Raw genomic sequence first — 27845 nt, 5'->3', positions numbered from 1 at the left:
CATCAGTGACGATAACCGGAGGTGTGCGATAGGGCTCGGTTGGTCAGATAAGCAGTACGATGTCTTACGGGTTTTCATCAAGTACTGATACGTTCCAGCGTTCACATTTATGCTTCTTGCGTAGAAGCATGCTTTCCCAAAAGCTCCATTTATTTCACCAGCCAAGATTTATGTCCCGAACCCTGGCCATAATGAAACTCCTTAAATCGCTTTTTTAATACTCATTTATACGGTTCTCCACTCTACCACCTCGACAGGAAGGAGAAAGTTTGCGTTGAATGCCTAATATACTTCCGTGTACTAGACCCCGGATTACATTTATCTGGATCGATCCTCCTGAAAAGCTTAAACACTTTGTAGGTTATTGTTTATTGCCCCATTCCCAGAGGTTTGCTATTATAACTGAGATTAATTAATGCGGACGAATTTGCGCTCACGTGGGGCTAGTAGGAATGCGTTTATGGTAATTGTGTTATTTAAAAAAAATAATAATAAAAAATGTAACTTTTAAGTTAGGCCTTCAAGAGGATATTATTTCCAGTTTTCCCGCTGTGGATTGTAGGTGCACGATTTGAAGACAATCGATTGATAGCATCCAACTGATAGAATTCGCTAAATTGAACAGCTGGCAATTGATGAAGTTTGGGAATCGATTAAATTAAATATTTTATTTTTGCCGTATTTTTCGTTTGTTTCCTTCGAATTTTCCAAACAACTGAGGGTGCTTGTTTGATTGCTTCCGCCGACACAAACAACATCCTGCGATCCAGATTTGGTACAACCGACACTACTACTGTGCCACCAATAACGGAGTACAATTCGAACACTTCATAAACTGATTATTAATTTTAATAAATTGATTTTAATAAATTGATTTTAATAAATTGATTTTAATAAATTGATTTTAATAAATTGATTTTAATAAATTGATTTTAATAAATTAATTTTATTAAAAAATAATTCATTTTATTTGAACACAATTTTCACTCTAATGTGAACGGCTCAATTGATAAACCACTTTTTGGCACTGATTTAGTGTCGAATAGGGTTATTTAGGCCCTTTGCAACTTTACATCAAAACTTTTACAAAATCCATTTATGAGTTTCTCTCTTTCTTCAAACTTTCTCCTCTAAATTTCACTAATCGCGCTTTTCCTTAGAGCAAATTTTGCACATAATCTAAGTACACGGCGCCTCAGAACATAGTGCTATAAGTTCAACCATGTATTTTAGGTCTCATGTTGTAATGAAAACTTGATACATATAGATAAGGACTCCGTTTTCGACATTCAGGGTGTGAAGGGTTGGTTTGTCAGGGTGGTTTTTTTTAAATTAATATGTGTTTTCGAAATATTTCAAGACATAGCAATGAAATTTCATACTTTATTATATCTTTTTACGCCTTTTCTGAAATCCTATACAGAAATTGCCCCATTTTGTCAGGAGCGAGCAGTACATGAAGATAGAGCAGAAAACTTAAGTGCATAAAAAGCACTTGATTTTTTTTGTTTAACTTCGTCGACAACATTATAGAAAAAATACTAAATTTGAAGATTTTAACGTAAAAAAGATACCGTTGGAAGTCGGAATCTATAACCGTTTTCGAAATAAATCGAGATTTAACAAATCGGTGGATACCATGTTATATTTAGTAAACGTGAGATTACCTGGGCCCCGCATGGGGACCGGTCGGCATTTTAAACTTCGACGAGTCAGTCTCGTTATTTTTAAAAGAGATAAAAAATTTCCCTACTGAAACTATGAAAAGACACCCTGTTAAAAAAATTGCTCGAATTGTCTAGTAATGGCTCCACCACTGGTGACTTTCAACGCCGGCACCTTTAAATCTTGGGATTTAGAAGTAAGCATTTCCGAAGTCAAGGCCGAGTTGAATAGGGGATGAAAAGGAGGTGAAAAACTTCATTAAAATCAAATAAAAGAAACCCTAATGTTGAATAATTTCCTTCAATATATTTTAAATTAAATTCTTCGTTCTTAGTTTCTTCGGTCCTATTTTTATGTCGGCAGATTGGCGAATTGAAGGCTTTCTTACCTGAATTTAATCTTCATAAATATATAGAATCAGTGGAGTGATTTGCCTAGAAAAGCTCTTTACAATTTTTAAATCGCCGAGTTTCAGTCAAAGGCAAATTTTAATGCATTTTTAACAATTTTAATCCCCACGTGCCACGACCCTGCTCTTCGATTGACGGACTTTAAAGTATAAGAATCACCTAGCGGGTTACTAATCAGCGGCGTAACGTTCCAGCAAAAGCAGTTCTACGGTTGCGCACGACTCGGCGCAAAAAAAATCATTTAATCCCTCCTTACACACCTTAAAATCGGTTGTCATTTGACTCCGACCGTTATTTTTAAATTAACGGTTGATTAACGTAAAAATCATTGAAACTTTTTCCTTGGGGAAAGTTCTGCCACTATTTTTGGAGTTAGCGAGCGTGAAAAGTCGGGAAAACCAACGAGGTCCTTCTTTAAATCTTACGATTTACGAGTGAGTTTCTCGAAGTTGGGGCTTCATCGAAGACCGTTTAAAAAATTAGTAAGGGACTTCGTTTAGACGAACAAAAAACACTCTAATGTTAGATAATTTGCTTTCCCAATGCCTTCGGTGAGCTTGGAAAGGCCGAAACTTCACGCTTACAAGGGAGTTTCCGCTAGTCAGTGGCGTACGGGTCATCTCACCAAATAACCTAAAAAAAGGCACTAAAATCGTGCGGGAATATCACACAAGAGTGCAATCGGAAAGTTGAACACTGTTTCACCTAGTTTTGTAATTGCCGTACACGTCAAATCTTACAGAATCTGAGAGGACCATGGCTGATTTATCTCCAATCTTTACTTACTATTAACTATATTATGCGCATTGATTACATGGATTATCCCATGGCAGATAAGTGGTTTAGATTCCACTTTGACTTGAACATAAAGTATACGTATGTACGAAATGCGCTTTATTCTAGCAGTCCATTATGTTCCTGCTACCATTTAGTAAACCTCGCTGTTGCTCTAATGGGGCATTAATGTTAATTGTTACAAATAGTTATGCATGTGTGACTTGTCAAAATACAACCACCTACTAATTGAGTTGTAGCATTTAATGCGTTGTGATGCAAATGCCATTAGGGTCAATGTAGATGATCTTTCCCTTTTCTCGGTAATTAGAACATTTCCCTCTAAGCTCTTGCGTGATATTTAAATTTCCCAAGAAACCGAAAAGAAAACTTCCACAAAAAGAAGGAACTTTCGCACAAAAGGAAGACTTACTTTTATATAGCAATTGTCTGCGACGCCTCGAAATATTGTGTCTTATGTATTATGTAGGCGTTTTCCCTTATAATACTAGGCCGTTCTTTAAAAGGAGACTTATGTCTATTTATATTCGTTCTATTAGATCCTCAAGCAAATATCTATATATAGTCAAATTCAATAAATAACCAGTTCTTGCGAAGTATACATCATCAATGTTTATCCAATTTGAAAATTGTGTTAATAGACCGTAACATTGAAATACCATAGAAAATTTGCATTTTATGTTGGTTACTTCGGACACATATTTTTTCCATATAGACATGGAAGAAGCTCCGAATCGATTTCTCTCAGAACAAACATCCACCTTGTGTTCTGCAGTTTGAATTATATTGTGCTACCAGTTCGGACGACGTGACGTTTAGCCGAATAATCAATATGACAGGGAGAAGTTGGAAATTTATGACTCAGTTCCGCAGCGAACGTATACACATATTAACCGAAAAGCTCTCCCCCTTTTTCACAGGTAATGGGCTCCCCCGGCAATTACCTTAATAAGTTTGATTTCCATGGCCCTTAATGCAAAAAAAAAAATTGTCCCAAGAAGAGGGAATTTTTTCTTGATAAATAATGTAAATGTCGCGATAACTGAAGATTTTTCACCCGCACGTTTTAACCTTGTTTCCTCCCGCCGGGTTGCGGCATTTCCTTGGACTTCCACGTTAATTAATTTAAGGGTAGGAGCCACGAAAATACGGACGAGACGCTTTTTTTGTCCTCCATCTCCAACCAAGGATGCAGATTGCGCCCCTGCCAAGGAAAAGACCAAAAAGCTTTTTACTCTTCGTTCGAACATTTTTTTATTAGGGATTAGAATAATGATTTACTACAGCTTTTATGGAGTCTCTAATTACCTATTTATTTTCAAATTTTCGATAATAGCCTTCTTAATTCATCTCTTGGGCAGGTCAGAGGGGGAGCTTTTTTCACCCCAAACTCCCCATATTTTTTTTTTAGGGCGAATTTCACGTTGTTAGTGCCTATAGCCAGTGTGTCCATAAAATGAACATAATCGTTTAAATTAATTGAAAATCGGCCTTCGGAGTTATGAAAAATGCTTGCGACTGCTCGGATCAATGCCAGGATCACTTATACAGTGCGGTTCATACGAGTTTTCCGATATTTAGAGAGCTGACTTTCTGGATTGTACTGAGGCGGAAATGTCACACAAACGTACGTCGTAAAATGAGTCGTGTCTGAGATACAGGGCGTTAAATATTAAGAAAAGTAAAAAATATTATTCCGTTCTCTCAAAATGGCCAAGATGTTTTATTGAAACTCGGTCAGCGTACACAGTAGTCCAAAGAGTACATTTCTCTTCGATTTAAAGGAAAATACTGCAACCATAGACGTGCATAGGGATTTCTATGTTAATTTTTATGGAGCAATGGAAGGTACACCACTGGTATTTTCTAAATTGTTGAAAATTACTACTATTTGCCATAGTGCATGCGTCCATCCTTTTTCTCATAGACTCTTGAGGGCGTTTTGCACGACTAACATTATCTCATTGATAAATTTGCTATTATTTCCGGCATAGATGTTCAGCAGGGCGTTTTTTCCTCAAAAATTACTTGCCGTGCTAAAAAAACACAAGAGAAATTTTTGGTGTGTTTCGTAACGGTAATTAAAAGAAATGTGTAAAATTTGGAAAAGTGGCCAGTGGCGTAGCCTTCATTCCTCTATAAGAATTAACCCCTACGCACGTACATAGTCACAGCATTGTTTTTTAAATAGAAAAGAAATGTATTGTTTAGACTACTATATGGGCATACCGAGTTTCAACAGAACATCTTGCGCCATTTTGAAAATACGACGAAAAATATTTAACTTTTTTAAATATTTAACACCCTGTATTTCGCAAATGACTCTTTTGAAGACACACGTTTACTTCACTTTTCTGTCTTAGAACAATCCAGAAAATCAGCTCCTTAAATACCGTTTATATACATATATACATATATGAATTAATTTATATATTGCTTAGTAACCACATATGAAACGCTGGTTAATGACATGCTAATGTTTATCCACGTATGATTATTCATGTTACTTTATCAAGAAATGGGTCACAACCAAGATACCAGAGTATCAAAATTTCAGGTTTTCTGAATTCACTGTACTTTGAGTTTTTAAAAGATTCAGTTAGATGATATATTGTAGCACACATTAAATCCTGGAATATACAGGATTGAATTTTTCGGAAGAATTGACAGGATGGTACTCAAACCTGCATCTCCCGCCCCATTTTCTTTTTCGTACTGCGCTATCACGCCAGCAACCATTTGGTTTCTTTGGTGTTGTCGTACCTACAATTTGGGAACGTCTGGTAGTACTAGGAAAGCCGAGTGGTCGAAGTCTTCGGGTTGGGACCCTGGCGGCTCTTCTTGCAGACCGATTTGTAGAATCCCCCCTAAGCGATAGAATTCGCCCTTGCTCTGACTGCCCCTGTATATTCTGGCCGTTCAGATCATTCGGGATTTCTTTCTTCAGTAGGAGGAAAACGTCTCGTTGAAGGAGCCGAACAATCTCGAATAGTCTTCCTCTTGATCCGGATTGGAAACTCTGGCAATCCGAGAAAGGCGTCGAGCCCTATTCCCGGTTTCTGATATATTCGTGAATGACCCGGTGATGGCCAGGCAGACCACTTGTTGTGGTCTTACCGACTTTAGCCGAGAGTATAGCAGGTCTTAACCATTGTTGACTCCAAAACCAGAAATCCGTAGGAGACCCTCTGTCCGTTTGCTGCAGGAAAAAGTTAGTGTAGGACGTGGGGTTTCAGGCCCCATCTCTTCCCACGGCCCTGCGCAGATGCCATGTCAGTGCTATTGTCTTATCGAACGTTTTTCCCATGTGGCGTTTTCAGATTAGTTTGCTGCCGATGATCACCATCAAGACCTTAGCCTCTGGCTTCAGTAGTAGGGGTTTCCAATTCAATATATGAAATCATATTAAGTCCTTTTACGGCCAAAAGTCCCAAGATATGATGATATCAAACAAAATCACAAATTTTAAGTAAAAATAATCATAATACAGGTTAGGAATATGCCACTTACAAGTTTCCATGTATTCCCTAACATCACAGATAATGATCTGATGTATCTAAAAGGTAATTTTGTGAATGCTTTTTGAATAATTTCATCTCTTTGACGCAACAGACATGCATACAGGGTTGCCTATGTAGTAGATAAATGTACTTTTTAATTTTTTTTCTTACGAAACCCCCTGTATACTACGAACTATTTGGGTTCTTTGATAAGTTCTAAATATATTTTACGTAACATACCCACGACTAAATTCAACAGTTATTGAAATGTTTGGGCAATATGGCTATTAGAGTGGTCTGCTAGATCGCCTGACCTCACCCCTATGGACTTATTTATGGGGTTAACTGACACATACGGTGTGTCTAAATAACCCCACTAATACAGAAGAGTTAAAAAATCAAGGTTTTCAAAGGGTTTAACAAATACCTCCTCAAACGCTAAAAAAAGTTCTTGAGGAATTTGAATTGCATCTTGCCCGCTGTCAGGAAGTCAACGTGGTACCGTTCGAACATTCAATATATTCGATTATAGTACTTTATATTATTATTTTTTAAATATTAATAGTTCTGCCAGTATTTTTATTTAATTTATTTTTCGAAACCTGTTGAATTAAGACGTGGATATGTTCAGAATTTCGCGAAGATATCAAAGACGTCATAATATACATGGGGTCTTGTAAGAAAAAAAATAAAAAGTACATTTATCTACTACATGGGTGGCCCTGTATACATGTCTGTTACGTCAAAAAGTGCACAACTAAAAACAATATTTTATTTATTCCAGCATTTTTATGAAAAATATTTCTTTAAGTTTTTAGCGAATTTATGCAAGTTTTTTGGTCTTCCCTGTATAGTGTTTCCAAGGTACAAATGTCGAGCATTGGAATTCATAAACTGTGATAGATAGAGACTTAATTAAATGTTAAAAAAGTTACACACTCAAGAGAGGGTTTATTATGCGCTTGCTTATAGCTACTTAAGGTGTAGGATTGTTTTTTTACCAAGTCTGTAGCTCTTTCCGTTTGCGAGATCCCGGTGCTGAACATACTTCTCCTGGACACCGCAAAATTAACGCATAATTTTAAAAATTTAAAAATCTGCCTTCAAAGGTATTAACAATTCCTGCTAGAGGTTTGACATTATTTGTTTATGATTCTTAAAACTTTTTTATATTTTTTTACGTGTTTTTTTAAAGATAACAACATTTGTTTACAAACTATTGAAAATTGCTGTTTCAGCTATTTTGGTTTGACGGTTGTATACCTCATTTAACTTAATTTAGATTGTATTTTTAGTGTGTTTTGGAAATAAAAAATTTGATTTTCAAAGAAAATGTCGACGAGAGGAGAAATCTTTCGCTGGGAGAATATGTAGCTGTTGTGGCACTTGGGAAAGCAGGCTTACCACAAGTTGAAATTGCAGTGCTATTTAAAGTGGCACAATCTACGATCACTAGGTAGCAGTCAAAGAAGACCTGGACAAGGATGACAAAGATTTACAAGGAATAACCAAGATCGATTTTTACGACTGTAAGCTTTACGAAGTCAAACCATTACAAGTATTGCGCTGTAGCAGGACTTTCTTGTCGATATGACTTTCATGTCAGTGAGGATATAGTAGGAAGATTGGCAGAAAGGAATGTTGTTCCCTATAAGGCTGCAACTAGTCCCCTGTTGACCGAGAACCATCGAAAATAGTTGCTTCGATTTGCCAGAGACAACTGAAATTCGGGAGATCGTCCATGGGGCAATTTACTTGAACTTGAGTCTCGATGTTGCCTTTTTGGTGATGGTCGCCCTAGGAGAGCGTATCGACGTCCCGAAAAGGGAGACACCCAGTACAAAATTATAATATGCATACATTAGTTTGAAACGTCGCACAGAGTTAGTTGTGCTTCAAAATGGTGGTTTGATAGATCACAGATACGTAACAGACGTTTTAGAACTCTATGTAGTGCCATATGCCTCATTTATCGATGAGGAATTTTTATTGCCACACGATAATACACGTCCACACGTGGCTCGAGTAGTACAAAACTATCCCCAAGATGTAAAGCTTAAAACGTTGCTTTGGCCAGCAAGAAGTCCTGATCTGAATCCCATCGCACATTTATGGGACAATATGGATCGACAAGTTACGGTCTTGTAGGTCCCCCTAGGGACTTCAATAAGCTGTGATTCAAGATTACGGAAATATAGGATCAAATTACTGAAGTTGACATTAGAAACCTAATTGCGAGTATACCAAGAAAGTGTGAACAAGTAACAAGAGCCGCTGGTAATGGTACACTCTATTAAATATTTATTTGTTTGCATAAATTATATAATTATTTCCTACACTGTGTACTCATTTAACTATACGTTTCCTTCAGTAATGTTTATCCAGCGAATATATCCAGAAATTGCTCTTTTGCCCAATTGATCATTCTCTCTGACGTCATAACTCCGTCCACCCCCTCATCCACACACGCAGGTTCGGCAGACTTCCCCGCAGTCTTATTATTTACCTCCATTATTAAGCTTTCGTAGTTAAATTTATTTATCATTTTTATTATCGCATATTAGATTCAATTGCATTGTTTTGATTTGTTCTAATTTACATGTAGTTTCCATATAGTTCCACATATTACACAGAGGAATGCTCCAATTATTCGATTTTTGCGGTCATATTGGTATATGCTATGCATTTTTACATATTAATTCCAATTGCAGCATTTTGATTTATTTAAATTTACATATGTATAATTATCATACAAAGTCGTATGCTCCGCGCATACGCAATTCTGTAATTATTTTTAGTCGCTCTCGACTATATTGCTTTATATTGTTGATTATTACATATTAGATTCAATTGTAGTGGTTTGATATGTTTTAATTTATGTACAGGGTGTTTCATAAACGCACCAATGGATTTTCAGGGGATGTAGGGCTCATACGAACAAATATTTAGATCGAATGGAGTTAGGTCCGAAATCGCTTCCTTCCAAGATTCAACATTTTTTATTTCTTATTAAATTCTTTTTTTTTTAACGGTTTGGGATACAGGGATGAAATTGGAGACAAGCGATGGCGCGATAAATGGGCATGCTCTGGAGTCGACAAAATACTTCCACCTACACCAATGGCGCTTTTGCGGCCATTTAATAGAGCGATTTTAATGAAAAAAAGTGGTGCGCTACTGACTTTTCTAAATACGAATATATTTTTTTTCAACATTCCATCAATTCTAAATTAAAAAAGGCCTCTTAGTGGTTTCTGGCTCAAGTAGACTTAATCAAGATAAAAAATAATTTCTCATTCCCGTGCCTAGCACAAAAAATTGGTGTAGGTTTCCAAGAGCGATTTTTTCCTTTCGTAGGAATTCATTTGATGTTCTTTTAATAGAGGCAGAGGACACGAAGACCAACATGTGTGAAACATGACATCGCAAAATAGTGCTCTTTTTCGAAAATATGACTCCGTTAAATTTTGAGTCATTTACACATACAGAAACGTCGGATACCTGCACGAACGCCATTGGTGCAGGTGGAAATGTTCTGCCTACTCCCTAATATGCATATTCATCCCGCTGCAGCGTGTCCTCAATTTCACGTCTGAATCCCAAACCGTTTTTGAAATATACATATACGGGGTGTTTCCCAAGTACGGTACATAACTTCCGGAGCGTATTCTACAGCTAAAATAAATTTCGTTATGTAAGCTATTTCCCGAAAATTCTTCGTTGCGGAAATGCAGGGTGCGAAAATGTCTTTAAAAAATTGCAATTTCCGAAACTACTTGAGACATTTTAATGACATCTTGCAGGGTTTGAGAGTTGGCAGCGGTGCGCATTTTACGCTAAAAGCAGTGGCTGCTGCGTAACCAGAGGCGTGCGGGCAGGATAATTGCTGGATATTTTAAAGGAAAAATGTGGTACGCCTCCGTTCTTTTCCAATATTTTGCTCCTTTTTTAATTATGTGTTCGATTTGGAAGAAGAAACGTCTCTTGACTTTTTTCCGTAGGACGCCGTTTTCGAGCAAATAAATAAAAAACTTTGTAGCTAAATGTTTTCATTCTTTTTTATTATTCTTAAGAGAAGAAGCATTTGAATGAAGATGTGAATGTTTTTGTTGTGTACTTGCCCGTTTGGTAGCGAAATTGTCGGCATTTTACCAGTCACCGACACCGTTCACTTATCTGTGCGTGAGACGTTAAATTTCAGACAATAAAACTTTCACACCCTGTATTTCCGCAACGAAGCATTTTTGGGATATAGTTCGCACAACAAAATTACCTTTATTTTAGCTGTAGAGTGCGCTCCCGAAGTTATGTACCGCACTTAGGGAACACCCTGTATAGGTATAAAATAAAAAATATTTTAAAGGATAAGAAATTAAACACTATATCTTGGAAACAAAGCTTTTCGGACCTAATTTTATTTGATGTAAATATTTGATCTAAATATTTGTTTATATATGAGTTCTACGTCCCCTGAAAGTTGGTCGGTGTATTTATGAAACGTCCTGTATAAAAGCAGTTACTTTACAGAGTCGCGCACATGCAGTAGGTACTCGATTTACCATTATACTATCGCGTTTGTACTACTTTGTCATCTCGATTGTTATCATGTTATGTTCAATTGCAGTATTCTAATACGCCCCAATTTGTACGTACAAGTAATTATCGTATAGCCCCACGGTAGGGCATTACCTAGATTATTAGGTTTTCGTGGGCACATCGTCATTATTGCTTATTAATTACAGCCCGACAATTTAAGTTTATGATACGATCTAATGTAAATTTCGAAGTAAAATAATTATCACAAACTCCGGCCCAGTCGATCCTACCAACCTCGTAAAGTGGTCTGCACTTATTTACGGACGATGGTCCCGCCTGGCAAGCACAACCCATAGCAGGTAGGCTTCTCGTTTCCGTTTGAATAGGGCACATCGGAGTCCCATCAAATAAACCACACAAAGATAAGTTTTTTTTTTCGTAAAGTTTGGCTTAAAATTGAAATAGATGGTGGTTTGCAGACCACTTTTCTCAGCATTATAAGGGTATAATTAGATATGTTAATGGCCTGAGCTTATCATTACCACCGCATCGAATTTACGACTTTTACTTTTGAGGACTTAATTTTCGGAAAATGATCGTCGAATTAAGATTCACACTCGCAATCTAGCGGTTCGAGCTATTTTTGCTACTATAGCATATGCATCTATGTAAATTTTTTCAGCAACTTATGATAAGGAAAACTGGCGATACTATTGCGTTCTGCTAGTCCGTCTGATGGAAATCTATCGCATCGACTGTTAAATCTCAACGTTTATTGGTTTAATTTGATATTCGTTCCAGATATCACAAACTATATTTTTAACTCGACCTAAAACTTACATTCCCATATTTCATCCGACATTACAACTAAAACTTTAAAATAAAGATTATTTTCGGAAGAAATTCAGCGAATTACCTCATTCGAGTTTTACACTAATCCAGATTTTCACATTGACCCCCTTATGGTGCAGATTTATTTAACAGGTATCCGTGGTACCTATCATCTATTAGTAGTTTTAAACTTGACGTCGTAGCGGGACATTGGGTGGTGGGGTGAGACGGGGGTATCATGTGAATTTCGCGGTGGCTCAGATTACAACCCTCATGGAAGTACCTTCTGTAATTGTTATTTAAAATAAACTTTTAATAGTCTCGAATTTTTTCTCACACCCGCTTAGAAAGCTTTCTCCTAGATGCGACAAAGCGTTGAAGATTCAAGTTTTAACTCAAGTTCAAATGTTAGGTCAGTATCGAACGGCCATCGAAAGATTGACCCCACATCCTCAGTTAACGGATTCACTTTAACTCCAAGTTATCGCATGTAAACAGTTCCTGTATATCACTAACTTTTATGCTTAAATCGTTGTATGAGTATTAAAAATAGTATCCAAGGACTGTGGGTGTACATGTGATAACGTGACTTGTTCCAATCTTTGCGGAGTTTTAATACATTTTCAATGAGTGTATTATTAATAGAATCCTTGTTTCTAGAATTTTTCAAAATTTTAAATGTTCAGTGTAATTTTATGGATTTCGACTGCCCAATCCTCAAGCTTTAACCGATCTTCCATATGGTTCTCCAAATTTTCTTGAGATCGAACTGAAATAATTTAGGTGGGGCGAGAAATTCATTTCTATCAATTTCTCGCACCTAATTATTCAGAATCTCGAAAGTTTCTTAACTTTCACATGGACATTTTCCCATTGGTGCGTTCTACCATCCGTACCCTTCACCTCTTTCGTTGCTTTTTTCGCTACGTCGGTCGCGTATTAGCACAAGATCTACGTGTTTGTCTGTTTTATTTATTTATTTTTTCTTATTTCTTGTTCATTCCTAAACTTGTTTCTTTCGCGAGTTAATAGCAAATCGTAAATTGAACGCAATCGAATATCAAGATGTAATGGTGGGGAGTATCTTGTTGCGCATTGAGGTTTTGACTCTCGAGTGTAGCGCAGATACTGCAGATCAGGCAAAGTAGCGTCCTCCTGATTTTTTGCACGTTTGCTTGTTGGCAATGAATGGAGGTTAATTTATGCAAGAATATGCTGTTTGGAGTGTATATTTATCAATGTTTACCCCAGATTTTCGCTATAACGTTCAATGCTCGTCGGCTATGGCGCTCCTGAAATCCTTAATTTTGATGGAGGTGGGGTTTAACGACTTTCTGTTTGAGCTGATTCTGAAGGTCGTCCTTACTAAAAACAAATTTATTGGCAGTTGTAAAATACTTGAATTCCGGTGTCGAAGTTGTTTCTAGCAAGTCCCCCGCAGAACACTACATTCGCCCTTACGGCTTGATATTGTAGAAAATATGGGGCCTAGAAAGAACTTCACGATCTGATAGAAAGGTTGTCTGAGTGTCGTAATATCACCTCTCAATCTGATAATTTATCCTTTCCATGTAAGGCGATGTTTCACGGTATTTTTTTCGATGGAAGCGGGGTTCTGTAGAATTTAAAATTTGTCTCGAAAAGTCTTAATATGGCAAAAGACAGATTTGAGACACTGCTTTCTTCGGTAGTTATAACAGCCTTCGATCAAGGCTTTATTAACTCGTTTTATTCCTGAAGCACATTCTCGACGTCTGCGGTTCACCTCATCTTCGTCAAGGCGTTTGCACTCTCGTAAAATTGCAAGTTAGATGTACGTTATCAGCTCCAAGAACTGTGTCATTTAGCAATGTAAAATTGTTTTGTTCATCACTAGATTTTTTCATGTTATCAAAAGAATGTTACAGGGCGAAACAATTTATTTTTTTATTAGTTATGAAGTCTTAATTAAGCACATGTGCTTGTTTCAGGGGATGAATCTTTACCTGCTTTTATCACAAAAAGTTCCTATGAATGTAGGTCCGCAACGTCTTTGTTTATGAAATGTCATTTTTAATGAATTTTTGAAAATATTTTTGGGCGGAGATGTAATAATTGGACAAAATTGTAACTGTATAGAAAATAGTATGTAACTAATTGATAGAAGTCGGAAGTGGCTATTTTCAACAATTATTATAATATCAGATTAATCCCGATAATTTCAATAATTGTTAATAAATAAATTTTATCCAAGTCATGTTAGTCGCAAACTCATTTATCACCAAAACAGTTATTTCCACAGACGATTTCCACGAGTACCCTTTTTCAACAAAAGTAAATGTGCAAAAAGTGTATTAATCAAAAATTGGGATACTGTGTAGTACAAAAAAGTTAGGGTCAATTAAACCGGGACGAAACCCTGTATGTGGCGCCCTCTATGAACAATCAAAAAATTAAGAAAAATTTTGGATTATGTGTCACAAGAAATCCCCGTATGACAAATGTTGTCCGATTATTATGTTTCAACGCGTAGTTTCTAAATGAACACGTTGCGGACCTACATTGATACGGACTTTCTGCGATAAAATCAGTTAAAGATTCATCCCTTGAAATAAGTATATGTACTTCATTGACACCCTGTATTTAATATATATATATAAACAATCTTTATTTCCTCGGAAATAGGCTATCGACCTGTTAGGTCTTTCTGCCTGTGGTACAATGGTAATCTTTTGGTGACTAAATGCAATCACATTACATCTGGAAGTGCTCCCAAAGGGTGTTCGAAGGGAAAAGGAGGCGGGATTGTCTTGTCTGTCTCGTTAAGCAAAGTGGGCTCAGTATAGTTGAGTTGTTGGTGTTCTTTTTCCATCTGTTCTGTAGTTGTCGTAGTCTTTCTGTTATTCTTATCATGTTTGTGCGTTCATACAGTAGTTGGTTAGGTGGGTTGTGTAACGGGTTTTCGGGGTGTCTTAGTTTTGTGATTAGTCTTAGTGCATTCTGTTCTGTAGTCTGTATGTGTTTGCTTGTTTTTTCTGTATTTAATATTTTCGGTCAAAATTTGATTTTTGGTACTGAAATCGCATGAAAGATAAATATCTCCATTATTACTGCATACGCTTAGAGTGCCAACAACGATTTAAGAGTGAAATCGAAATACCGCCGAAGCTGAAAAGGGGCCCTATTCTATATAAAATTAGGGAATGCTGGGTAACGGGTTAAGCACTACTACAGAAAAGTTAGCTCAAATCAAGCACAGAATATTTAAGTAATCCTATTTGAAAATGAGATATTTCTTACGAATACCGAAGTAGTGGCGCCCTTCGTGAGACTACAGCAGCATGAGGGCACATTTTAATAGAATATGCTGGAAATTCGAATAGTAAGCGCCTCACTGATGGTCCCACACATTGTACAACATAAGAGTTCATATTCATATGTATTGAATCTGGAGTGTGGCAATTTTTCGGAATTCATGCGTGGCGTGACTAAAGAGGATTGACTAGTGATTAATGAACCATTCTTGTGCCATCACAAGTAAAAACTCACTTTTGCGGGATAAAAAATTATTCAGAATACATGGTACGAGTGACACACAACAAATATAAATGGCTTTGAATGAGTTAAGGGAATTTCGCGAGGAATGAGTCCGTATACGGAAAACAGAATTTCATTCTGCGGGTGGGTTTACGAGTACGTGCAGACCGTTTCTTTTGTACGTTTGAAATGCGTTGAAATAATTAGTCGTTTATTCGTATAAATTGTTTAGGTCTTAGTTAATTAAAACATTTGAGAAAACTCTTGCTAGATTCGCACAATATATTTTTTTACGTCTCGCCGATCATACGTTTCAAATGAAAGTAATGATTCAGAAGGAGTTTTTTTTGTTAGGGCGGCCTTCTCAGCTCCCAGCGCTTGATAGCTATAAATATCCGAATTATATTTCCATACTGGGGGCATAAAAGGGCGGCCTTGACAAATATAATTTTTGGAGGAAAAAACACCCACAAGGATATCGATCTGGGACTTGTCCACGTGCGTGCTCATTTCACCTATTATATTAGTAATAAGAAGCAAGGCGTTCTTGTCTGCGTTACTTTCCGTGATTTATAGCTTCCCAAGGGAAAACTTTTTAATCTTCGTACTATTTTGTCTCGAGAACGCAAAACATTTTTCATTCATAAATATAGATATCAAATTGAATAATTCGCTGTTATTAGCCCAAATTCGGCCTCGAGACGAAGTGGTAAGCTTATCGATTGAAAGCAACAGTTCCTTCCTTAGTACATGTATAGATATACAGGGTGAGTCTCAAGTAGTGGGACACGGAGCGGCGATGGATTTATGACGTAAAAATAATGCAATGTAGCTAAATTTATGTTATACAGGGTGAGTCGGAAGGATCGTGCCAAACTTCAGGAGCGTGTTGTGCATGAAAAATAAATGTCAAAAAACTCAAATGTTGTTATCCGATTTTCGTTTGTTTACAAGTTATAGCGTAAATAAAATTAAAACATAAAATTAAAAAAATTTATAAATTTCATAAGAAACGTTGTATTGGTCGTGGTGGCCCTATTAGTTGGCCTCCGAGGTCTCCAGACCTCACACCACTAGACTATCGTTTGTGGGGTTGGTTTAAAACTGAAGTGTACAGAGTAAAAGTGGACACTCAAGATGCACTAGTTCAACGCATTAGAAATGCTGCAGCTGCCATTAAAGAAAGACATGAAACAGTCAGGAGCGCAACGAGTGCTCTTCATAGACGAAGCCGAAAATGTTTAGAAGTTAATGGCGATATTTTTGAACATTTACTATGATATCCAAACGTTAATTTATGGAATTTCTTATGAAATTTATAAATTTTTAAAATTTTATGTTTTAATTTCATTTACGCTATAACTTGTAAACAAACGAAAATCGGATAACAACATTTGAGTTTTTTTTCATTTTTTTTTCTTGTACAACACGCTCCTGAAGTTTGGCACGATCCTCCCGACTCACCCTGTATATGTTAAAATGTTCGTTTGGAGCTTAAATAAATACGTCGACAGAAAACCAACTGCGGTATTAAATTGTTTTCATTACATCTTTGTGCTTTTTTAACAATACAAAAAAATTATGTTTTCACATGTCAACAAGTAGAAGAAATGGGAATTTAAGTTATTTAATTGAATTTCTCGAAAACCGTTACTCCTAGCAACACCAATAAGGTGTAGCTTTTTTAACTGGAAAAGGTGGGGGAACAAATTTCATGAGTCCAAAATGACATACGCGGTGGCACAAAAAAGTTTAAATGGTTTAAGTGAATCCTAATTGTCGATTGTGGCACCCTCTAGAAGGTACGCCGAAATCGCCGATGAAGTTGAATTGATCATCTCCAAAAACCCCTATATAAGAAACTTCGTGAAATTAGCCCGAACCGTTCCAGAGGTATTAAAGAAAATTTGATTTCATTTTTCAACTGTGGCCCCCTGTATCCCAGTTATTACCAACTTTTGGTATAACATAATGCATTATTTTTATGCCATAAATCCATCGTCACTCCGCGTCCCATTACTCAAGGCTCACCCTGTATATACGCTCACTTTCACATGAAACGCACCACCCAGTAATACTAATAATGAAGTCTTGTAATTTTGGCAAAATAATGCTCCATAATGGAGTATCAAACGATCAGACTTTCAGTAAAAAAGAAAGAATGCCGGTGGTTTTTTTGTCATTGACCTTTTAGATATTTTTTTTATTCAATTGTAAATAAATAAAATAATGTTTACATGGAAATGTCAGTTTGTTTTGTTGTTGATCTGTGAACGAGACATCTCACAATGCCCCCGGTGAAACAGCGTCGAAATTTTTCTCACGTTTCGGATTTCGATAGAGGGCGAATCATCGGCACGAAGGAGGGTGGACTTTCTTTCCGTGAGATTGCCCGAAGAATAAATCGGAACTACACCACGATTGCGAGAATATGGTCCTCATGGTCTGAAGAAATGGCTCAGCAACATCGTCCAGCTGGACGTCCTCCCCGTAGCAGCAATGCACGTGAAGATCGACTTCTTAGACAGATGGCCATTGGTGATCGATTTCAAACAACGATGTCTGTTGCAGTAGATTGGATGGGAGCTCTAAATCGTCGGGTATCGATGGCAACAGTCTACAGAAGAATTTCGTCTTTTGGCCTGCATTCATACCGCCAAAATCTACGACTGCCCCTAACCGCCCAACACCAAGCTTCCAGATTGGCCTGGTGTCGAGAACGAGCTGATTGGAGTCATGGGTGGAACAATATCGTCTTCAGTGACGAGTCGCGATTTTGTTTATGGACCAGTGATGGTCGTAGAAGAGTCAGACGATACCGAGGTGAAAGAAGGAATTTGCAATTTTGTGAAAGGCGCCACACAGCTTTATGTTATGGTCTGGGGTGCGATATGTGTTGGTCGAAGATTTTCTCTTGTGTTCATTCCAAGCACCCTAAACGCACGTCGCTACATTAACAACGTTTTGAGGCCAGTATCAGTACCCTTCATGCAAACTTTACCAAATGGCATTTTCCGACGGGATAATGCAAGACCACACGGTGCGAACATTAATCGACAATACCTGGATGAAGCACAATTGGAAGTACTGCCTTGGCCTGCGCGGTCGCCGGACCTATCGCCCATCGAACGTCTTTGGGACATGATGAGTCGCCGTCTTCGAAATTTACCGAGGCCTCCAAGCCGTGTGGATGACCTGCGACACCATCTTGAGGTAGCATGGAATGAAACACCCCAGGGGGATATTGATCATTTGTTGCAAAGCGTGCCGCGAAGAGCACGTGATCGCATTGCCGTACGAGGCGATGTCACTCATTATTAATTTTTTAATTAACAAGTGTCGTATCTTTTTACTGAATGTCTGATCGTTTGATGCTCCATTATGAAGCATTATTTTGCCGAAATTACAAGACTTAATTAGTAGCATCACCGGGTGGTGCATTTCATGTGAAAGTGCGTATATATAAATTCATTAAATGTATATATACAGGGTGTTTGGTTCACCGATACATATCCGAAAGGGGGTGGTAGGTGCGATGATTTGGAATGTATTGAACCATATATACTATTATACAAAGTGTTACGCATTTCGAGATATCGTCATTTTTCCAAATTTTACCATTTTCGCTGTTTACTTCCATATAAGTTAAAATAAAAATTTAGCTGAATGTTCGATCTGGCTCTACCTTTTTTCACATAAACTTGAATATGTATTTTATTGATATCAAACATCTAATGAAGTCTACATATTAAAAAAAAAATAATGTAGCCTTTTAAAGTTCGAAAAAGAAATTTCTTAAATATCAAACCTTGACTTTGTAAGCGAATACAAGAAAAGGTGCAAATGAAAGAGACGTTCAAATATCTCTAAAAACTTATTGAACTAATGCTCTTTCAAATGATATATTGAAAGACTCAGATTTAATGTCGCATAAGATATTTAATTAAAAAAAAATTAAAAATGCGGATATGGCGATTTAACAATATGAATAAAAATTAATTAGTAATTATTATTTATACATTAATTATACTATTTATTTAAGATTAATTATTATGCTCGAAATGAGATCCACCATTTCTGATACAACATCGGCATCTTCGTCGCATCTCTGTGGTGGTTACTCCTAGCTTCATTTCAACCTTCATGACTTTTGCTGCCCTATTAATTTTTTGAATGAGATGGTCTCGATCGTGAATTTCTTCATTGTATACCAGTTCCTTCATTCTTCCCCAGATATGATAATCTACTGGGGTCAGATCCGGAGATCTAGCAGGCCATAATATTGGTCCGTAAAAAAAATAATATAAAAATAAAATAAAATATCTGGTAAGCCATGATACTGGGTTGCTTAGTAACGAGATATGACAGACAGTGTTTTATTCAAAATTTTTTTAGTGGTCAATCGATGTATTTTATTTCGTATAATACTGTGATATTTCATTTTTAACGATTTAGATTAATGGCTGCATATTCAAATGTTGAATATGCTGATATACTTTTTATGTATGGCAGAGCTGACGGTAACGCAGCTGCCGCTCAGCGTTTATATCGTGAAAGATTTCCTCAAAGAAGAGTACCTAACGTAAAAGTATTCGCTAATACATATCGTAGAATGAGTGAAACTGGGAATTTATATCATCAAGATCCTAGACCGAATAACCAAAAGGTGGACTGAGGTGGACGTACAAATTTTTAATACGTTTGAAGCAGAGCCCACTACAAGCGTTAGGAAAGTAGCTGAACAACTCAACGTATCTACGTGGAAGGTGTGGTCAGTTCTACACTCTGAGAAATTGCACCCTTTTCATTACACACCCGTGCAAGGACTTGAGGAGGGAGATCCAATCCGAAGAACACATTTTTGTCGATTTATCTTACATGCGGATATTGAAGATGGAAGATTTCTTCGCAGGATTTTATGGACGGATGAATCTAAATTTTCCCGTGAAGGAGTTACCAACTTTCATAATTTGCATTATTGGGCTGAAGAAAATCCGCATATGAAAAAAGAAACTTCGTTTCAACATAAATTTAGTGTGAACGTATGGGCTGGTATAATAGGCAGGCTTTTGATTGGCCCATATTTTTTGCCAGACAATTTAAATGGCGAAAATTACCTAGAATTTTTAAGAAATCATTTACCAGATATTTTGGACGATATACCTTTAGATGTAAGAACGGAAATCATATTTCAAAACGATGGATGTCCTGCCCATTATCGGAAAACAATAAGGGAGTTTTTAAATAATCAGTTTCCCGAAAGATGGATAGGGCGAAACGGACCAATATTATGGCCTGCTAGATCTCCGGATCTGACCCCAGTAGATTATCATATCTGGGGAAGAATGAAGGAACTGGTATACAATAAAGAAATTCACGATCGAGACCATCTCATTCAAAAAATTAATAGGGCAGCAAAAGTCATGAAGGTTGAAATGAAGCTAGGAGTAACCACCACAGAGATGCGACGAAGATGCCGATGTTGTATCAGAAATGGTGGATCTCATTTCGAGCATAATAATTAATCTTAAATAAATAGTATAATTAATGTATAAATAATAATTACTAATTAATTTTTATTCATATTGTTAAATCGCCATATCCGCATTTTTAATTTTTTTTTAATTAAATATCTTATGCGACATTAAATCTGAGTCTTTCAATATATCATTCGAAAGAGCATTAGTTCAATAAGTTTTTAGAGATATTTGAACGTCTCTTTCATTTGCACCTTTTCTTGTATTCGCTTACAAAGTCAAGGTTTGATATTTAAGAAATTTCTTTTTCGAACTTTAAAAGGCTACATTATTTTTTTTTTAATATGTAGACTTCATTAGATGTTTGATATCAATAAAATACATATTCAAGTTTATGTGAAAAAAGGTAGAGCCAGATCGAACATTCAGCTAAATTTTTATTTTAACTTATATGGAAGTAAACAGCGAAAATGGTAAAATTTGGAAAAATGACGATATCTCGAAATGCGTAACACTTTGTATAATAGTATATATGGTTCAATACATTCCAAATCATCGCACCTACCACCCCCTTTCGGATATGTATCGGTGAACCAAACACCCTGTATACATATACAGGGTGTTTCCTAACTAAAAATGTAAAATGTGTAAAAAATTTAAAGGCGTAATTCTCGACTGATTTTGAGTCAAAAATGTCTAATAAACATATGTCCGCAAATGCCTTGTTTCCAAGATACAGGGTGTTGACTGAAAGACATTGATAAGGGTTTTAAAGGTGTCTAAAGGTTTGGTGGTATTTACTAATTTGTTTATTGTTAGTTTTTTTGCTACTTTCACTACTATAAACAAGATAGTCATTGTTATTTTGGTGTTTTACTCTCTAAAGTGAAAGAATTTAGTTCTGTGTCCCAAAAATCAGATTATATCTCAGTTTTGAAAATGTTTCAAATGCCTAATTGCACTAATCAAGAAATGGCCAATATGGTTTTTGTTTACGGTCTTGCTGATGGTGAGTGTTTGGCAGCGAGGCGCATTTACATGGAAAGGTTTCCAAACCACCAAGCTCCCAACCACCAAACCTTTAAAAACCTCTTTCAACGTCTTTCAGTCAACACCCTGTATCTTGGAAACGAGGCATTTGCGGACATATGTTTATTAGACATTTTTGACTCAAAATCAGTCGAGGATTACGCCTTTAAATTTTTTACACATTTTTACACATTTTACATTTTTAGTTAGGAAACACCCTGTATATATTTATTTACCGGAAAAAATGAATGATAATTCTTAAAAGTTGAAGATATAAGGCGAGGTGATTGGGGCATGCTGGCTTCAATTTAAATTGTCTTTTATTTTTGTTTTGACCTTATTGGTTATTAGATTTTAATTAAAATTTCCTGGCTTCGAGCAAATTAACTCGCGTGTATGGACTGCAAGCACAAAGGTTAAATTTACGTGGGAAATGTAAAAACTTAATAAAACTTCTTGTGCGTTCGCGTCAGGGTCAAAACGGACTAGAGATAAAAAATCTCTTTAGACGATGCCCGCAAATGTGTTTTCACACGTGTTAAAATCTACCGAATTAATTAGATTTTTTCGTAGATTTATATTTTACGCGTTACATTAACAAAGCTTTTTGACGGGATGCTTGAAAATGCTCGCCATTAACATAACGATTTCCTATCAAGGTATCATCGAAGATTTAGGCTCGGATTATGCACCACGTGACCGTCTAATCGATGGGAAATCGATTAGGAGAGCCATTTGTAGCTATAAAAGACGCGATTTAATTTTATCACGAGTGCAGTTAGATAATGTGCCAGTAATTTATGGGCACGATAAATAATTATTAGCCATTATTAATGGGTGTTTTTAGACCCATCAAAATGATGAACCAACAGGGATTAAAGGCTCCTGAGTGACGTCACCATTTATTTATCGACTTTTTCCGTCACGTTGATTTATAAACGTTTATTCGAAAAATATGTGCGAATTTACCATGGTTCAACCCCGCATTTTTTTATCTAGTTAAAAAGATGCTTTCGGCAGTCATTTATCATAGATATAGCACTTCTCTGATATTGAGGTAGCGCATAAGTGCCTCCAATTCATCAGAAACGTTGACAGAACATGCCAATCGCGGTTTACATCGATCTCGGAATATAATTACCTATGAGAGAAAATATTGCTTTTTAAATAGCCACATATTTACCAGGCATTGCACTTTATCATTCTCGATTTATTATCTTCCTGACATTTATCAATGTTCGTTTTACCATAGAATTTTGCATTATCGTTAATTTAATATTTTACCTCCTTCCTCTGTTAAATATTTCGAGAGTGGTATGCAATTCGCGCCCTTTGGGCCGAATGCGTGGTTCACAGGTGTTAGGGCTGGCAGAATCTTGAAAAGAAACGATTTTCATGGTAAAAAATTGATAATATCTCTCTCTCCCAAGTGCTTTTCCACTCCATAGACAGAACCGGGAAATAAAGCCTTCGTCATAATGCGTGTTTACACACTCGGCTGGCTCATTCAATTATTTTATTTTAGTACTTTGAGTTGTTGTCGAATCGTTTTTCTTTGTAATTTAGTTGAGGCTCTAATCCATACGCATCGAATTATGTTCTGCTCGTAGAAATATTCCACCTGAAATGGAAATCATTCTGAAAGGGAAGGTATACGGGAAAAGCGTTTTAGCTTCAATTTTTCATTCCGCTGGTTTTCGGTTATTTTATTTAGTTTTTCCTCTATCTTTTTCAGCCCACGGGTGCTTCCGTTACCGCTTAAATTTCACCCTACGTTGATTCGACGAATTTCCGAGAGTTATCACCTTTACATTGGTTTTCAGTGGCATTTCAGTGCGCCGAAGTGACCGGTATCTTTAAAAAAAAACTTTTGTTTTTTTTCATGTATTCAGAAGGATTAATTTTTAATTGTTTTAAATTAAGCTTGAGCAGCGAAAAGTGGCACTTTTCTCCCGATTTCAACGCACGTCTCAAGGTATTTTCTGCCACCCACATGCCAGGTATACCAGTATGAAGTGAGCGTCGGGACATAAATGTCTCGATATAGGGCATTTGTTGTTTGCTTGGTTGGTATGCAAACTGACAAACATATTCACTACAAATCAAGTCCTTGGACAAATAACAATATATTATTTCATTGGGCCACAAATGTCGAATTTTGTACCACGAAATGATGATTTGGGGAAAGCATTAATGTTTTGCTTTCATTCGAAGGAAAGTGCTGCAGAGTCGCATCGAATGCTTGTCGAGGCATATGGTGATTATGCTTCATCAGAAGCAACGTGCAAAAGATGGTTTCAACGATTCAGAAATAACAATTTTTATGTGCAAAATGAAGAACGTGGCAGACCACCAAAAAGGTTTGAAGACGCCGAACTGCAATCAATATTGGATGAAGATGACACTTTAACTCAAAAGCAAATGGCAGAAATGTTAAATGTTGCACAACGAACAATTTCTGATCGTTTAAAAGCTACGGGGAAGATCCAAAAGTGTGGAAAATGGGTGCATGAATTGAATGAAAGACAGATGGAGAACCGAAAAAACACCTGTGAAATTTTGCTTCAAAAGCACGAAAGAAAATCAGTTTGGCATCGAATTGTTGCTGGAGATGAAAAATGGATTTATTTTCAAAATCCTGAACGGAAAAAATCACTGGTTGATTCGGGACAACCATCAACATCGACTGCAAAACCTGATCGATTCGGCAAGAAGGCAATGCTGTGGTGGGATCAGAAAGATGTGGTGCACCACGAGCTTTTAAAACCTGGTGAAACCGTTGACACTGTTCGCTACCAACAACAATTGATTAATTTAAACAAAAGCATTGATCGAAAAACGATCAGAACGGACCAGAAGACACGGGAAGGCAATTTTGCTCCATGACAACGCACTTGCACACAAAGCAACACCGATTCACGGCAACATCAAAACACTTGGCTGGCAGTTGCTACCCCATCCGCCGTATTCACCAGACTTGGCTCCTTCGGACTACCATTTGTTTTCATCGATGGGACACGCATTGGCTGAGCAGCACTTCGATTTCTGGAAAATTGGGTGTTTAATTGGTTTGATGCCAAAGAGGCGCATTTCTATTGGTGCGGTATCCATAAATTGCCAGAACGGAGGTCAAAATGTGTAGAAATGGTCAATATTCTGAATAATTTTTTTTTTCTTTCCTTGTTAGAATTGATGTTTTATTTTCACAAAATGGCGCTCATTTCATACCCGGTAAGAATACTCAGGGCTAGTTAGCTTTGGCTCGTTACTTATTTTTTTTTATTTAAGTGATTTCTCGGTGAATTTAGATTAGACTTGAACTAGAAAAGTGCCACTTTTCTCTCACTTCCTACGTCTTTTTTAGGACTATTTCATCAATCAGACAATTCGTGAAAAACACCCATGTCCAGTTAGCTTTGGATACTTAAAGCTTTCTATGTTTTTTTGCAGAACAGGGGTTTGTTGATGGAATTAGATGACGTTTAAATTTCAAAAACGTGGAACGGACTTTCCTCAGTTGAAATCTCTGACGTATTTTGGTATATTACCATTACAAACACTGCTGCCATATTCCCAGAACGGGCACATGGAAACGATTTCCCGAATCCAACGATGAAACTATAAAATGTATTTTAACATCACTTACTCAAATTAAATTCTCCTCACTAAAGTGATTAATACCCTTAACTTAGAATTATTTTCCCATTCGAAGTGCTGCGGCACCTCATGACTCCCTGTTTTTGCAGCTTAAATTATGTTATAATTTAATATTAAGTTAGCGTCTAGCGTAGCCGTTGGGAAATCAGCAAAAATGCTTATTTTTAATAAGTTTTGGTAGCTTTTTTTCTATACAGGCAAAGAGGATTTTTCTATGAATTTTGATCAGGTTCGAATTGGAAAAGCAAGTCCTTTCTATCAGTTTTGGCATGTTTCTCAGAACTGACCTTATCACTAAATTATTTTAGGATGTTGGGATAAATGATTCGGTTCAGATACCTCTGATTGTTGAATTTCATGTCTCGAAGAAAAGCCTTACTTTGCCTTTTTCCAGGAGGAAAAATGATATTTTTTCAGAGCTTAGGTAAACTTTATTAGTCGCAGTACTAGGAAGTAAGTTCCGGTTGTAGAGTACGGTTTGTGCTGGTTGCTCGACTTTTGGAAATGAGCAAAATTTGATTTTTTCACGAATTTTGATGGGATTTGAACTAGAAAAAGTAAGTCTACCGCAGCGAATATGTCTCTCGGAATTCGTTTCATCACTAGAGACGCGTCAGGGAGTCCCGCGAAACGGCCAGGCTTATACAGGGTGTCCAAGCGAACATTGAATATAGGAGATTAACATGGGAAATTGGTTTTTATTTTTTTGCGCCTGTACGGATTATCCAATTGAAAAATTTTTATATGGAGGTCATAGTATGCAAGACCGGCTATCTTTCAGTATTTTTTTCAGTCTTCTAGTTACAGCCGTTTTGGCTCAAAACGCCTCCAAAATTCAAAAATTTGAATGTCCCGCGTAACCGTTCGGCGCCATGATTGGTCAGAATTAATGTCAAAACACAATGTCGCCAACAACGTAAGCGTAAACACCCCATTTCAAATTAATTTTCCCTTTTTGCTGATTTCTAACTCATTTAAGAATTAATTCAGGGAAAAATCAATGGAAAACCTGAGGATAATTATTATGTGGTCTGCTTTGATGTCCCTACGGTAAATACGCAAGTTTCTTATTACCCCATAATGATAACACAAAGACATAACCTAACCTTTTATCTCACTTATTAGACAGAATCTTCGCGGGCAATTTTAAATTTAATTCAAAACAAAACTTGCGTATTTACCGTAGGGACATCAAAGCAGACCACATAATAATTATCCTCAGGTTTTCCATTGATTTTTCCCTGAATTAATTCTTAAATGAGTTAGAAATCAGCAAAAAGGGAAAATTAATTTGAAATGGGGTGTTTACGCTTACGTTGTTGGCGACATTGTGTTTTGACATTAATTCTGACCAATCATGGCGCCGAACGGTTACGCGGGACATTCAAATTTTTGAATTTTGGAGGCGTTTTGAGCCAAAACGGCTGTAACTAGAAGACTGAAAAAAATACTGAAAGATAGCCGGTCTTGCATATTATGACCTCCATGTAAAAAATTTTCAATTGGATAATCCGTACAGGCGCAAAAAAATAAAAACCAATTTCCCATGTTAATCTCCTATATTCAATGTTCGCTTGGACACCCTGTATATCCACGGAAAAAAATTACTAATTACAAAACAATTTGCTCGATTCTTCTCTTTTTCTCTCTTTTTTAATTCAGTTCAAGTTGCTGCTATTTTTATAAAAAAAAAACAACCTCGAAATCTGCCCCAAATGCGACGAAAACTGAAAAGGCAAAGGAGTCTGGAACAGTGACGTGCAATGAAAAAGTTAAAAATCCCGAAACTCTGGCTTCCCGTGCCACGGCAACCGAGCGGTTGCCCACTTTTGTTCGAGGAATTTTTTTTTTGAACTAAAATCATACTTTCACCCCTCGGATAAAGTTCGCCCTGTACACCACTTTTTTGTCGATAAGCCCCGTTAAAATTGAGCCAAGTCCAAGGTGCTCGACCTCGAAACTTCACGTTTTAAACCCGAATCACAGTCTTATATTAGATTACTCACTCGCAGTGACATGCATATACGTATTTTATTTGCAAATCTTGAGGACTTTTCAGCAATCCTAGAGAGTGCAAAGGGCAATAAGCTACGTTCAGTACAGTTACGCTCAGCGTCTCGTTTTTCCGGTCTCTTTTTAGTTTACTCATTCTGATCGATATCCCTTTTTAATCTGAACCACACATCGCAACATACCAGAATAAACTAGTTATAAATTGGAACGTTGAATGATCTATATCTTACCAGAAGGTTCGTTAGATACGAACATGCATTAATTTAATAAAATAATAATAATGAATTGTCCTTCCGCGAGTAACCAGCATCCAAATTTAGTTGGACAGGTATACGAAAGAACTGGAAATTTTCGAAATAGGTTTCAACACACACACTAAGCATTAAACTGGATATATCTCGTTATCCCACGAGATA

At 36.8% G+C, this 27845-nt stretch overlaps 1 protein-coding gene and 1 pseudogene across 2 annotated transcripts in view; both read left to right on the top strand.

The window, feature by feature from the left end:
• Positions 1-27845, top strand: part of kcc (solute carrier family 12 member kcc) — a 102785-nt gene that overhangs the window by 3238 nt on the left and 71702 nt on the right. The gene's annotated exons all lie outside the window — the stretch shown is intronic.
• LOC136348551 (uncharacterized) lies at positions 19184-20778 on the top strand (annotated as a pseudogene).

The sequence above is a fragment of the Euwallacea fornicatus genome, chromosome 33 (assembly GCF_040115645.1).
Source record: "Euwallacea fornicatus isolate EFF26 chromosome 33, ASM4011564v1, whole genome shotgun sequence".
NCBI lineage: Eukaryota > Metazoa > Arthropoda > Insecta > Coleoptera > Curculionidae > Euwallacea > Euwallacea fornicatus.
Note: the sequence above shows the minus strand (reverse complement) of the source record. Positions and strands in the feature narration are given on the sequence as shown.